Below are 12969 nucleotides of genomic sequence, written 5' to 3'. Positions count from 1 at the left end.
TGGCTTCCTTGATTGGTGTAGGAAGCAATCATTCATCGCATAAAGTTCGTAATGAATATCATCAGACAACTAAGTCATGTATGAAAATGGCAGTTGGAGCTAAAAACACAGCTTATTTTGGAAGAAAAGTTGATAAAAGCTTTCCACGCAATATCGATTCATAAACATTACCGGATCCATAAGTATTAACGTCACGGTATGTCAACAAGCTTATCAAAGATGTTACCACTTACTTAGTTCGACACTTCTTTTATGGAAGTAGGCCTAAAACGTTCTAAAGACAACTCTGACGCTGATTTTTTTTTTTTTTTTGAAAATAAAATTACACACGCTAATGATTTTTTTTTTTTTAGAAAAAAAATATTCTTGACATGTTAAGAATGCTTTTAAATGTTTAGAATATTCTGATTTTGTATTGCATTTCATTTCGATCAATGAAACTGAAAACGTTTTTGAAAATATACTGAGTGAAATGTTGAAATGAATGAATATGAGTCGAAACGTTTTTTTTTTTCTTTTTAAATCATTTACTTTAAAGAAATAGTTTCTTTAAATAAAACTTTTTAATATTTGGTTATTTGGAAAGTAATTTCGTTTTCTTCCCAAATGGAGGACATAACTTTATTTTTTCACTGAAAACTTCTCACTTAAGCGATATAATCATTATACACCGAAGAGCCATTACATTATGACCACCCTCCATCTATAACAATGAGCTCGCCCAGGTTTTCATGGTTTCTCGCCCAGGAACAATGTTTTCATGGGGCACATTAGGACCCATAATCCTCATAGAACAATCCCTGACGTCTGTAAGCTACTTGAACATAGTTGCAAACCAGGTTCACCATTCATGGCAACAGTGATATGGTGTTTACCAACAGGATAATGCACCATGTCATAAGGGTCGAAACGTCATGGATTGGTTCGAGAAACATTCCAGTAACTTTCAAGTCATGTCTTGGCCCCCAAATTCACCTGACCTTAATCCAATAGAGCATTTGTGGTCCTACTTGGAAAACCAAATTTGTGCTGCTACGCTACCCCATCGCAATGTGAGGGAATTGCAGGACCAGTTGGTGAGCGCTTGATACCAGATACCTCAGACTACCTATCAGCACCTTGTGGAATCAATGCCACGGCGGGTGCTAGCAGTTTTGAGGGCTAAAGGTGGTCCTGCATGTTATTAGCAGGGTAGTCATAATGTAATGGCTCTTCGGTGTATGTTTTGATGGCTGATATAGCAAGGATTGCTTGTTGAAAAGTTCGATTGATTCTACGCAGTAGTTTTTGGCTGGTGCCCTTTCAAATATGGATTGTTAAAAGCCGGATTTTCGGCATACTTAATTGTAAAGGTAAAAAAGCTGTTCAAGCAAGAAAATAATTATCTGTTTTGTATGTAAACGAAGTAGTGGAAGTATATCGGTGCCAAAACTGGTTTGTAAATTTTCAGTTTGGCAACTCTGGATAAAGATGCACGGAGATGCTCCACTCCAATTTAAGCTGATGAAGACACAATAAAGGCATTGATTGATGCAAACCGGCAAATAACAACTCGTGAAATAGCTGAGAGAATAAATTTATCAAATTCAACCAGGTCAAGATCATTTTAAAAGCCTACGGTTTAATCTCAAAACTCGACATATGGGCTCGACAAATTTACGTCGCTGCATAGACGTCTGTGATTTGTTACTCAAATGTCAAGAAAATTATCCATTTTTGAAGGCTATCATCATTGAGAAAAAGACTAAGTTACATATCTACAACAATCTTTCGGTCTCGAGAAAATATTTTAGACCGTAAAACTTTTACAAGTAAGTCAAAAATCACTTGCCGAATTTTTTGACAGCAAAGAACAAAACTTTGATACTCATGGAATCATGGTACTTCCAGGAAGATGGCGAAAGGTATCGGACCAGAATGGGCAATGCGTGATTCAGTAAAATATTTATTCACTATAGGAAAATTTCCTTTCATTTTCATAAAAATATTATTTTCCAAAAAACAGAATAAAATAAAATAAATTAAGGCACTTTGCAATTACAAAAAAGAGTCTCGTTTTCTCGGACTTCTTTTCTTTTAGTTTAAAATCAAGAATGCGAAAAGAAAACTACACGCAAAAATCGGCTAAACACTTTTGATAGCATTTAAAATAATTAATTCTTAAAGTAAACAAAATTTCTATACGTTTCTCTTAACCGAAAATAGGCTTTACTTGAAAAATAAGCTGGATTAACTACCGAAGAAGAATTTAATTTAAACAACAACTCAATAGTAGAACAATAAGAATTTCTTAAAGAAGATCTAAAAATAATTACAGAATTGAGTAATATTGAGAACGCTAAGCTTGAGTGATGTGTGTTTTTGTTTCGAACATCTGTTATTACAAAGCTTTTCCCTACAGTAATTTAAGCAATTTCTGTGCATTTGACCTCTGAAAACAGTTATTTATATTAATTAATTGAGCTATTTTCTTCTTGTATCATCAAGAATTTCAAACAAAGCTGAACTTCCTCTTTGTTTTACCTATTCGGTGCTAGTAATAAGCACCATTCATCGCAATTTAATAATAGGTTCAAGCATCGTTTTTAAACAACTTGACGGTCATTAGCTTTCATTGTATGCCTCATATCATTATTTTATTGCCACAAATACGCCTTTTATTCTTAAATGTATCTAAATAAAACTTTCTCCAAATAAAGATTTCTTAATTGACATTATTTAAAATGGTATTTGTACTGATAAATTCCTATTAAAGCTAAAACAAAGATTGGTATTTTACTTCAGAGTAACTTTTTTAAAGAAAAATTATCATTGCGAAACTTTTAGCGGAAAATATTTTAAATATTTTGATTTAACACAAAGATTAATATTACATATTGTAAGTATGCTGTACAATATCCGGCTTAATCATGTAGTAACAATATTAATACTCAATTCTCTTAAATCATAAAAATATCTAAACTTATAAAATATAAGCGAATTTTTTTTTCTTCCGTAATGCTGTCTAAAGTAATTAAGTTTCGTTCAAAGCTGTGCATTTGATAATACACTAACTTAGAATCTTTTTAGAAAACGGTTCTATCATAAAAATTGTAAAAAAAATATAATAAATAACTAGTTTAAATAATAGTTTACTAACATAACTAAGAAACTGCGGAAGCTAAGAAGGGGTGACTACTAGTACCCGGCCATTGAGGCCACCTCAGTAATGAATAGTTGACGATGCATAAAGATGTTAGATACCCAGATGTTGTAGATATACAGAAGATAAAATTCTCCAGGCGCTGCAAATTTTCCAGGTCAAATTGATAAATAAGAAAGTAAATATTGTTGGAAATAGTAAAAATTTTCAATTTACGATTCAAACTTCTTTTGTATAAAATTATTAATTTTAAAATTGCAGCTAATTCAAAAATTGCCTATCCAAACATAATCAAGTAATAGCATCTCACAATATAGTATTAAGCATGGAGTACAGTTTCTCCTACAATATTATTACATTTAAGCACAATTATCTATAATTAGTAAGTGTCTATAATTAGTCAGTAAGTTTATATTCTTAAAAAATAAAAAAATGGCACTTTTTTCGAGCAATATGCCAACGATAGTTTTAATAAAGTTAGTTTTTTTTAGATCAAACAAATAATGAAAAAATTGCAAATAATTTTAAAAAATAACATCTAGCAATTTGACAAGATATTGTGGATTTGGTGAAAACTAGCAGAAAATATTATTGAAGATATTTAAAATTTATTATTTTCTAAGGTTTTTCTTCAAAAAGAAACATTAAATTTTTTAGACAGCAAAAAATATAGGTTATTTAAGCAGACAAATAAATTGAAATCAATTAATACTGATAGTAACAAACTATTTAGTGGACTTCACCGCGAAAATAACACTTTCAAATGGTAACTATTTACGCAAAAATTCGCTAACACTAAAAAAACTAAGGTGATATTTTTTTCGGGTTTTAAAAATTTAAACTACTTTTCCTTGACGTTTCAAAAAATTATTTTTGAATATTTTGCCTTTTGATGGTCTACTTTATTTATCATGAACATAAAGTAATAAAAGTTCTAGAGTTTGTTGTAATTTTTATTTATTGCATTTTTCCGTGAAGCTGAAAGAAAATAATTATTCGCACTGATAAGTTAAAATACTTTTTTTCTAATTATGTAAGGAAGAGTCTTGATCATTGTAAAAAATAAATATTCAAGTAAAAAACAAAGTAAAATTTTTTTTTATTGGAGCATTATAAGCATTTTAAAGTTGACAAAGCGATGACCCAAAAAGTTTGGAAGCAATGCTCCAAATCTTTTAATTATGATTTTTAATTAATGTTTAAATAAATTTCATAGAAGCTCAAAATAAAATTGCTGAAACGATGAGTCATATATACTTAACTTTACTGATATTATTGCAGTCCATGCAGGTAAATATTCCATGTAAGTTTTGTTGTTTTTTAAGGTATTTACCTGAAATTCCCTTTCTAATTCAGCAGGATTCACATTTCACAAAATTATAATAAGTGTTTCGGGAAATGATACACCCCTTAATATTATGACGAAAGGCTGTTTTTACATTTCGGCATCTTTAATGTTACCTTCATTTACTAGCTTAATGGGCCAAGAAAATACACCTTAGCACAACTAATAGCTACTGTTGCACCATCATCCTCACTTTTGTTGACGTAGTAATGGTTTCAGACGAAAATTGCTATTTCTGCGGTCTCTGGATAACTTAGTGGCACCTAACCAATACTTCAAGTGAATGCTTACTAGATTTGGCTGATTTTTCTTAAACGTTCCACAATTTTTATTTAAGTTTCTACGCATAAGAGAATAAATTAATTTTTCTCCAATCTTAACAAAGAAAATTATTTTAATGGGGATTTAATTTATAGATAATGAGCACAGCCTAATTGTTAAGTTTACAAGCATTTTTCAATATTTTTACCCTTTCAGGAATGATTTCTAATTTTTTTTCGAGAAAGTTTTCGTTTTTGTAGAAAGCACTTTGTTTCTTTGCTATTGATAATATCGCAAAAACATTTTACAAATAATATAAAACCTGTTAGAAAGATTTTTTTTTAAATATTTAGAACTGATGGGATAAAATGTCTCATGAAAAAAAAAAATAACTACCCGAACATATACAACCCAGGTCGTATAGATAAGGTTGTTTTTATTAATTTCATATGATAAACTTTCGAAATCATGCGAATTATGATTCAAAATAGCGTAAAAGGATATAAATAATACTTCAATTGCTCTCACACTCACACTTCAATTGACACTCACTTTTTCTCAGATCTTTTTCACTTATTTTACACATGAAGTACTGTATAAATCTTAGCAAGCGAGTAATTTCTTCAAAGCTATGCCACCATGAGAGTTTTACAAGTTCTGCCAGCTATCCAAATAAAAGGTAGATAGATGTTTTATTTATGTAACACTGGAGCTGCACAATGGGCTATTAATGACTGTCTGGGATAACATGGCATCACAATTTTGGTCCTCAGCAGAGGGGATGACTCCCCCGCTTTGGTAGCCCGACGACATGAGCACTTAACGGAAGAACAATTTAATGAGGATCTATAGCCCGCACCATCGGTCCCTACTCAGGCTTATCAAAGTGGTCACCTACCCGCTTACTGACCGCAGCCAGTGATGCTTGACTTCGATATTCTACTGTGTCTATACAATAAGTCCACTGCGGAACCCAAATAAAAACAAAGAAGTTCAAAAGATTGTAATATGCAAATCTAATGTGATCTATTTAGCCCTACAGTTTACTTAGAACATCTAATGGGACATATATGTCCCCAAAGTTATAGCTTTGCTTCAAGTATAAAGCACTTAAATTGCGGCTTTTGTTTTTTCTTTGTTGAAAGAGTTCCTAAAAACCATGTCAAATATCTTAAGTTAAAAGCCTAAATGCCTCAAGATTTGGATAATATGGACGATTTATAGCATTAAATCTTTATTCTTTTTTTTGAATTACGAAACAAAGAATTGGTCGCAACGAAAACAAAAATTTTCAATTCTCAAAATGGTGCGTGATAGAATTTTTAGACTGCAGTCAAACGTTATTTATCAACAGAATTTACGGGGATCACAACATCCATCCAAAGATAGAAAAATAATTCGAAAACAGCAATTTAAGACTAATCAGTTACTCAGCATTGTCTTTGCCTAAAAGCAAAGTCTTAAAAATTGGCAAAAACAACTTGTAAAATATAAGTTCCAAATTCTTGCCTTAAAAAGCAATGACCAGTTTAAATAATAGAAATATCTAATAATTATCAATAAAACGAGTTCATTGACACCACTTAAAGGATAAGGGTAAAACACATGCGGTTTTTGTTTATATAGTAGTGTGCTGTTTATTTCAACACTAAAACTCTGAGCACAAAGGTATTGACGGAAAAGTAAGGAATATTTATTATATTTATTTATGATTCATTAATAAATATATATATACCTGTGACCTCACTCAATGTCTTACATGAAACAAATTTCCCATGGAACCAATGCTTTTCATCAGCTTTCATTATTAACCAATCTTCTTTCCAGATATAATTAGCGAAACATCTCACTCGTTTTTTATGTAATTCAAATGTATTATTAATAAGTCCTGAACTTTCCTTTATGCAACAACAACCCTTGGCGATTGTTCATCAAAAAGGGATTCAATAATAAATAGGCAACCCTTCTCCTAATGAATCAGCCTTGCCGCAGGCCTTGTCCTTAACACCGACCTTGCAAAGGTCGAAATAGAACATCACGGTTTCAGCTCTGATTTACACTCACGAATCAGAAAATAGTATAGCCAACACAAACGCTTTGGTGGAGGGCTTTAATAACAGATAAATCATGCGGATGAATATTTTGTCTGTACCCGTAACGGGTGGCAAACTCGGCTTTCTCTATTAACGCTTCTTAATGGTTCAAAATTTGAACTTCAATAAAAGAAGAATTTTTCCAAGATTGTCACGTTTGACTTATTTTCTTACAGCTACTATAAAAAAGAATAAGAATAGTAATGTTACAACTTGATAAAGTAGAATACAATCTGAATTTGCTTATGTAAGCTATGCGATTGGAAATGTCACGATTTTTGTGTGGCTAAAACATGTTTCATTAAAAATATGTTAATTCATCATGCTATATTAATTGTGCATTTTTCCTCAAAAAGCCTTTTTTATTTTAATTTCAAAAATTCTTATGGTAGTTGAAAATTTTTTTTACGTATAACTTCTCTGATAATCAAGTTACAACTATAAAATCTAAGCTAAAATTTATGTAATTTTCACATTCAAGATGCATTACATTTATGTAAAAGGATTATAATATTTTATAGTGACACAAAGAAAAATTAATTTTAATTATTCTTCCGTAGCTTATGGTATAAATATTGTATTATGTTCTTGGTATTAAAACTTACAAATAAATAATAATAATAACTTACTAAAATTCATACAAAACTAGTTTTTCAAAAAAAATAATTATTATTTTAAGATTTTCGTTTAATTCAAAATAAATAAATATTTTTTATTGAGAATTATAAGAACAATTATTCGTTGACAAAAAATTTAAATCTTACAAAAACGCAACAGAAAATATTTAAGTGAAAGTTAATCGATGCAAAGTAATTGAGATACAACGTAATTTTGACGTAAGTATCTAAATTAGACTTGTTTTTAAATTAGAGTAAACAGAAGATATTATAAGTACAACACTATCAATGACACGAATGTGATATTATTTAGACTATTTATTGTTTAAACTTGTAGTGTAACGTATGAACGTGCATAAATGTTCATGACGTAGTACTTTTCAATAAAAAAAATTATGATCCCCTAATTTCGTAAAATTTCATATTATACAGAAAAATAATCAATTTCAGCTTTAATTATATGTCTAAAAAAGATACAAGATTAAAAATATCGCGTTTGTAAATATTCTTGTCCGTAAACAAAGAAATTTTTCGCATGACCTGTGTCACATCATCAGAAATGTGACTGACCTGATAGACCTACATAGTCATTCATAGAAAGAGAAAATTAAATTTAAAAAAAATAGTGAATATTCGGATGGAGCTATACCCGGATAGTAAAAAACAAGTGGTAACTTTTCTAAACAATGTGTTATTTGCTTTTATAGTACACTGGTGGACAAAATTAAGAGATGGAAAGCATTTTCGCACATTCATTCGCACATGCAAGATACCCGCACACCGCTCCATGTGTTTGACAGTGGTTCCGTGAATGCCCAGAGGTACAGGCAGGAGGTCCTAGAGCCCTATGTGCGTCTTTTCAGGGGCGCTGTTGGCCCTGAGTTCATTTTTATGGACGACAATGCGCTACCACATAGGGCTCTCATGGTTGATGAGCATCTGGAAAGTGAGGATATTCAGCGAATGGATCGGCCAGCCAAATCCCCTGACCTGAATCCTATTGAACATGCTTGGGATGCTCTTGGGAGAGCTATTGCGATTCGCCAACCTCCCCCAGAACCATTCTGGAGTTAAAAATTGCTCTGGTGGAAGAATGGGAGGGTCTTTATCAAGTCCTCCTTAATTCCCTTATTAACAGCATGCGTACTCGTTGTGCATGCTGTCGGTCTGTCAGAGGTGACCATACACCATACTAGAGGCAACACACACTGTACAAGCCTCACTTTTATCGTCATCTTTTATCCTTAAGTTCAGACAACATTGGATTTATTGGCAATAGGTCTTGCACTTTCATTTTTGTTTTGCATACCTTATTATCATGGAATAAGCTATATCCATACCAAATTTCATTTATTTATATTCAGTATTTTTTTAGATATTTGGGAAAATGTCTTCCATCTCTTAATTTTGTCCACCAGTGTATATACTTCTTTTCTGCTTACGGGTTACTTCTGACACAAATAAGCTACGATCATTGTGACCAATATTGAAAAATATAGACACCCTAATATTGGTCCCTCAGTGCATGTTCTTTTTGGAGTTATATTAAGTCAATTTTGAGCCCAGCTCAGGCCAATATAAAGTTGTTGCTAGGGTAATGGCTTTGCCACATCTATTGCAACTCAAATTGCAGATGATAGTACTAATCCACCAAACAGTCAGCAGCACAAGCTTTTTTGGATGTCAATTTTTTTAAAGACAGTTATTTAAAGCGGCGAAACTATTTTTAAAGAAATCCACTACCTTTTTTTACTAGGTTATTTTATTCCTTTTGTATATTTTATCTGCAATCTGCACACATAAAATATTTGAACGAGAAATTCATCTACACGAGGAGCGAAGTCGAGACTTCTCCAGAAATCAGTCACTTTAAAAACACTTTAAAAAAATTACTTTTTCCTGAATAGTTTCAAATTTAAAATTTAATACAATTATTAATTTTTTTTAACATTTTTTAAGCAAATGTTGTTAAAAAATTCACTGTTACGTTGTATATTATTCTGTGGTACTTCATATTTAGCTTCAAAAAATTCATAGATGATTCCGTAAAACTCAGATCTTGGTAAAATCACTCGTTAAACGTTCTTTCAAACATATTGATCACTTTACTGGTTTATGCCATAGCCAATAAGGTCATATATTATTAAAAGTCAGACGTAAAATACCTGATATGTAAACTAAATCATCAATAATAGCTTGCACGCGGCATTTGAAACAAAACATAATAGAGCCTATTCTTGATTTTTTTTCATTCGTCAGATCTTTTGGTAAACAAATTATATTGTTCCAAAAATAAATGAATGAAATTCATCTCACTGATTGATATTTATAAGTAAACCAAACTCATTAAACATAAAAATAAAAAAATAGAAAAAGGATTTTCGCCTTTCCGAGTTCAATGATTAGTTTTCAGTGAATTATGATATTTCTTTTAGTGAATTTTTTTTTCTTATTTCAAGTAATGAAAAAAATAAAAAGCTTTCATGGGAGATGTAATTTGTCTTTAAGAATGACTGCACAATAAGCTGATTTTTCCCCCAAATATGAGTGAAATGGTCAACCACGTAGCTTATATCCAACATAATAATTATAACGTTCAACGTTTTATAATAGGCTGTTTTCCACGCCTCATTATATTTTCTGATTTAGAACACCGCCAATGACACATTCTTAGACTGGCTTAATCTTCCTCGACGACGCCAAGTTGGTATGCCAAACAGCATATGGCTATAAAACAACAACATAAAAAGAAGCTTTACGGATCTACTTTTTTAGCGAATAATAATTGAAAGAGTTGTGAAAAGACTACGATGAGGGGCAATTAGTTTGTCAACTTCTCGCGCATAAAGCAAATGTGTCAGTGGGCAATAAACTTAGACATGGAAAATAGTCTATAATGATTATCTTCATCTACTAGCAAAGAAAAAGTACATTTTACTGAATATTTCAAGACGGCGATTAAATTGAGTGAAGAAGGCGAAGCGTTAATTAAGGAGTATTTTTCAACAGCATGTCAAGATTTTATTCTTTAAGTTGCAATTAGTAAGCAAATGTAATGGAATAGTAAAACTCATTATAGTATCACCATAAGCAGCATAAGCAATCAGTTTGCTCATCGTTATGATTTCAGCTATCAAGATATAGAATTGGACATCAAGAGATGAAAATGAGTATAAGAAAATGACTATAATTTTTCTCCAAATGAGCTTCATTAGAAAGCATAAAAAGTTATGTTCAAATCTAAAGGGAGTTAATTCAGTAATGCTGACAACTCGGTTCTTTAATAGTTAATATTTTTTTCCTCATCTACAATTCTATTTGTCATTAATTGGTAGAGAGCCTTTGAGGTCTATTTTGAAATGCTCAAAAAAGGTTATTCGGTAATAAATTAGTCAGCAGACTGCTGTTTATTTCTCAAAAACATAAAAAATGAATTATGTTAAAGGGATTTTTCATTTTCTCTCTTTATAATAAACGATTTTTCATTTATTACCGTATACTAAAACCTAAACAGTTCATATATAGAATCCTAAATAATAGAAAATTGTCGCCACTTACACAATTTATAGAAAATAATCTATTGCAAAAAAAGTTGCATTCTTATGATTATGAAAGTTTAAATAGCTTCAATTATTTACTTATTTATTATTATTTGTTGTCCTTCTTGGTGGTCTTAAGTTATTTTGAGGAAAACGCGTTTTGTCAAATAGATATTAACTGTATTCAACATTACTCGACATGATTCTATTGCACGCGTCCAACTCATGATAGTCAAAATTTACCACTCTCAAAAAATTTTCTCTGGCACAATGCCGCTTTTGAGGAGCTGCCGGACACTTATTTCCACAGTGTCGCTATAAAAATATTGGCATAGTTTTAATAATTACCAAATACATCGTAAATTTTCTAATCGTAAATCGTAAATTTTCTAATATGGTTTACTTAAATAATAACAAAATCACACAATATAAGGTGTTAAACTCTATTCATAAAAGTAAATTCAGAACTTTGAGTGGAAATTTTGTTAAAATTTCAAATGTTTAACTTTAGTGCAATGTACGTAAATGCATTATATACTTCTTAAATCACAGTTTAATATTAGTTCATTCGCTTCATAAAAATGTATTGATGACTATCTATTCAAAACAACTTTTAATAACTAAAAAATAGAAATTCCATTTTATTTAATTTATGAAACCAATTCTCTCAAACGATTAAAAAAAAAACACATTTATTTGAAATCGCTACCACTCGTCTGACAAATAATGAAGGCAAAAACCTTAACAAACATATCAAAATTATCGAGAATGATAAATACAAAAAGCTCACTGTCAGTGACTTTTACAAAAGCAACAAAAAGATCGAAGAGTTAAATAAATTCTTTAAGTCGATGGAAAAAGAAATGCAAACATTTGCTCAATCCTAAAGCCCTTAAATAACATTAAAGTTTTCCAATTCGGTAAAGTTTTTAGTTCGAAATCGAAACAAAGAATCATAAACAATCTAATCAATCATTTTTTTCGTATTTGTTTTGCAGACGTATTTTACAGATTTTTTTTATAGTGGTAATTGTTGAATATATTTGAAGAATTTATGTTTCAAACACGCTCAGTCCGACCTTTACACTCATCAGAATTCTACTTCCAAATAAAAAAAAGAATAAAAAAAAAAAAAAAAAAAATAAAACGAATTTCTGAAAAATTTATCACTTAATTAAGTATTAATCAATTTACAACAATACATTGGTCAATCGTTTAAAATACAATACAATACACAGAAAATCTTGGAAATGTGAAGCTTATGGTTAAAAAAATAAAATAGGCAAATCTAATAAAAAAAGGAGGGACTTGATTAGAAAGATTTAAAGTTTCAATAAACTTTCAGTCACTTAAAAATAAAACTAATACTTAGAACTAAACAAAGAGAAGGGGCTCATTTGATCTCCCTCACTTTCTGTTGCTCTGTAATTCGAAAAACAGCTTATTGAAAGTGTTAATAATTTCTGACCTTTCATAATTTGATCCAATTTAAGTATTTATTTAATTATTCATGTGTTAGCCTAATAGTTATATAGAATCTTCTACCTAGAATCAAGGGGAGAATCCAGATCGGCAATTTGGATATTTTGATACGTATCACATAACTCCATGTAGTTTAGGTACCCCATTTTCATTTGAAGAAAGTATTTCAATATATCTGAAATTATTGTCTATAGAGAAAAGGAAACTCAATTATCTAAGAAATTAATGTATTCGTATAATTGAAAATCCAGTGTTTTGTTAATAAAATATTTTCACTAACAAAATAAAATGAAATACTATAGAAATTCAATGAACAAATATGCTTTTATTAAGTTAATTGTGATTACACTTTAAGATTTTGGTTGTCTAATTGATCTACACTCAAGTAATCTGGGAAGGTCTAAACTTCTAGGTAATGTCCAGTCTTTCTAGCGTAAAACTTTAAATCATTTTTTTAAAAAAGAAAATGTTATTTTTCTAATCACATCGT

The 12969-nt window shown here is 30.5% G+C and overlaps 1 protein-coding gene across 2 annotated transcripts in view; it reads right to left on the bottom strand.

Moving 5' to 3' along the window:
* LOC107450647 (uncharacterized) overlaps window positions 1-12969 on the bottom strand; it is a 41514-nt gene that overhangs the window by 13318 nt on the left and 15227 nt on the right. The window contains exon 1 of one of the 2 annotated variants that reach the window (XM_087167830.1): window positions 6484-6638. The exons of the other annotated variant lie outside the window; for it this stretch is intronic. The gene's annotated coding sequence lies outside the window, so the exon portion shown is untranslated. Of the gene's footprint in view, window positions 1-6483; window positions 6639-12969 lie in introns of those variants that run through there. 2 annotated transcript variants of the gene reach the window in all.

The sequence above is a fragment of the Parasteatoda tepidariorum genome, chromosome 7, assembly GCF_982258835.1.
Source record: "Parasteatoda tepidariorum strain Cologne lab strain chromosome 7, Ptep-v5.0, whole genome shotgun sequence".
Taxonomy (NCBI): domain Eukaryota; kingdom Metazoa; phylum Arthropoda; class Arachnida; order Araneae; family Theridiidae; genus Parasteatoda; species Parasteatoda tepidariorum.
Note: the sequence above shows the minus strand (reverse complement) of the source record. Positions and strands in the feature narration are given on the sequence as shown.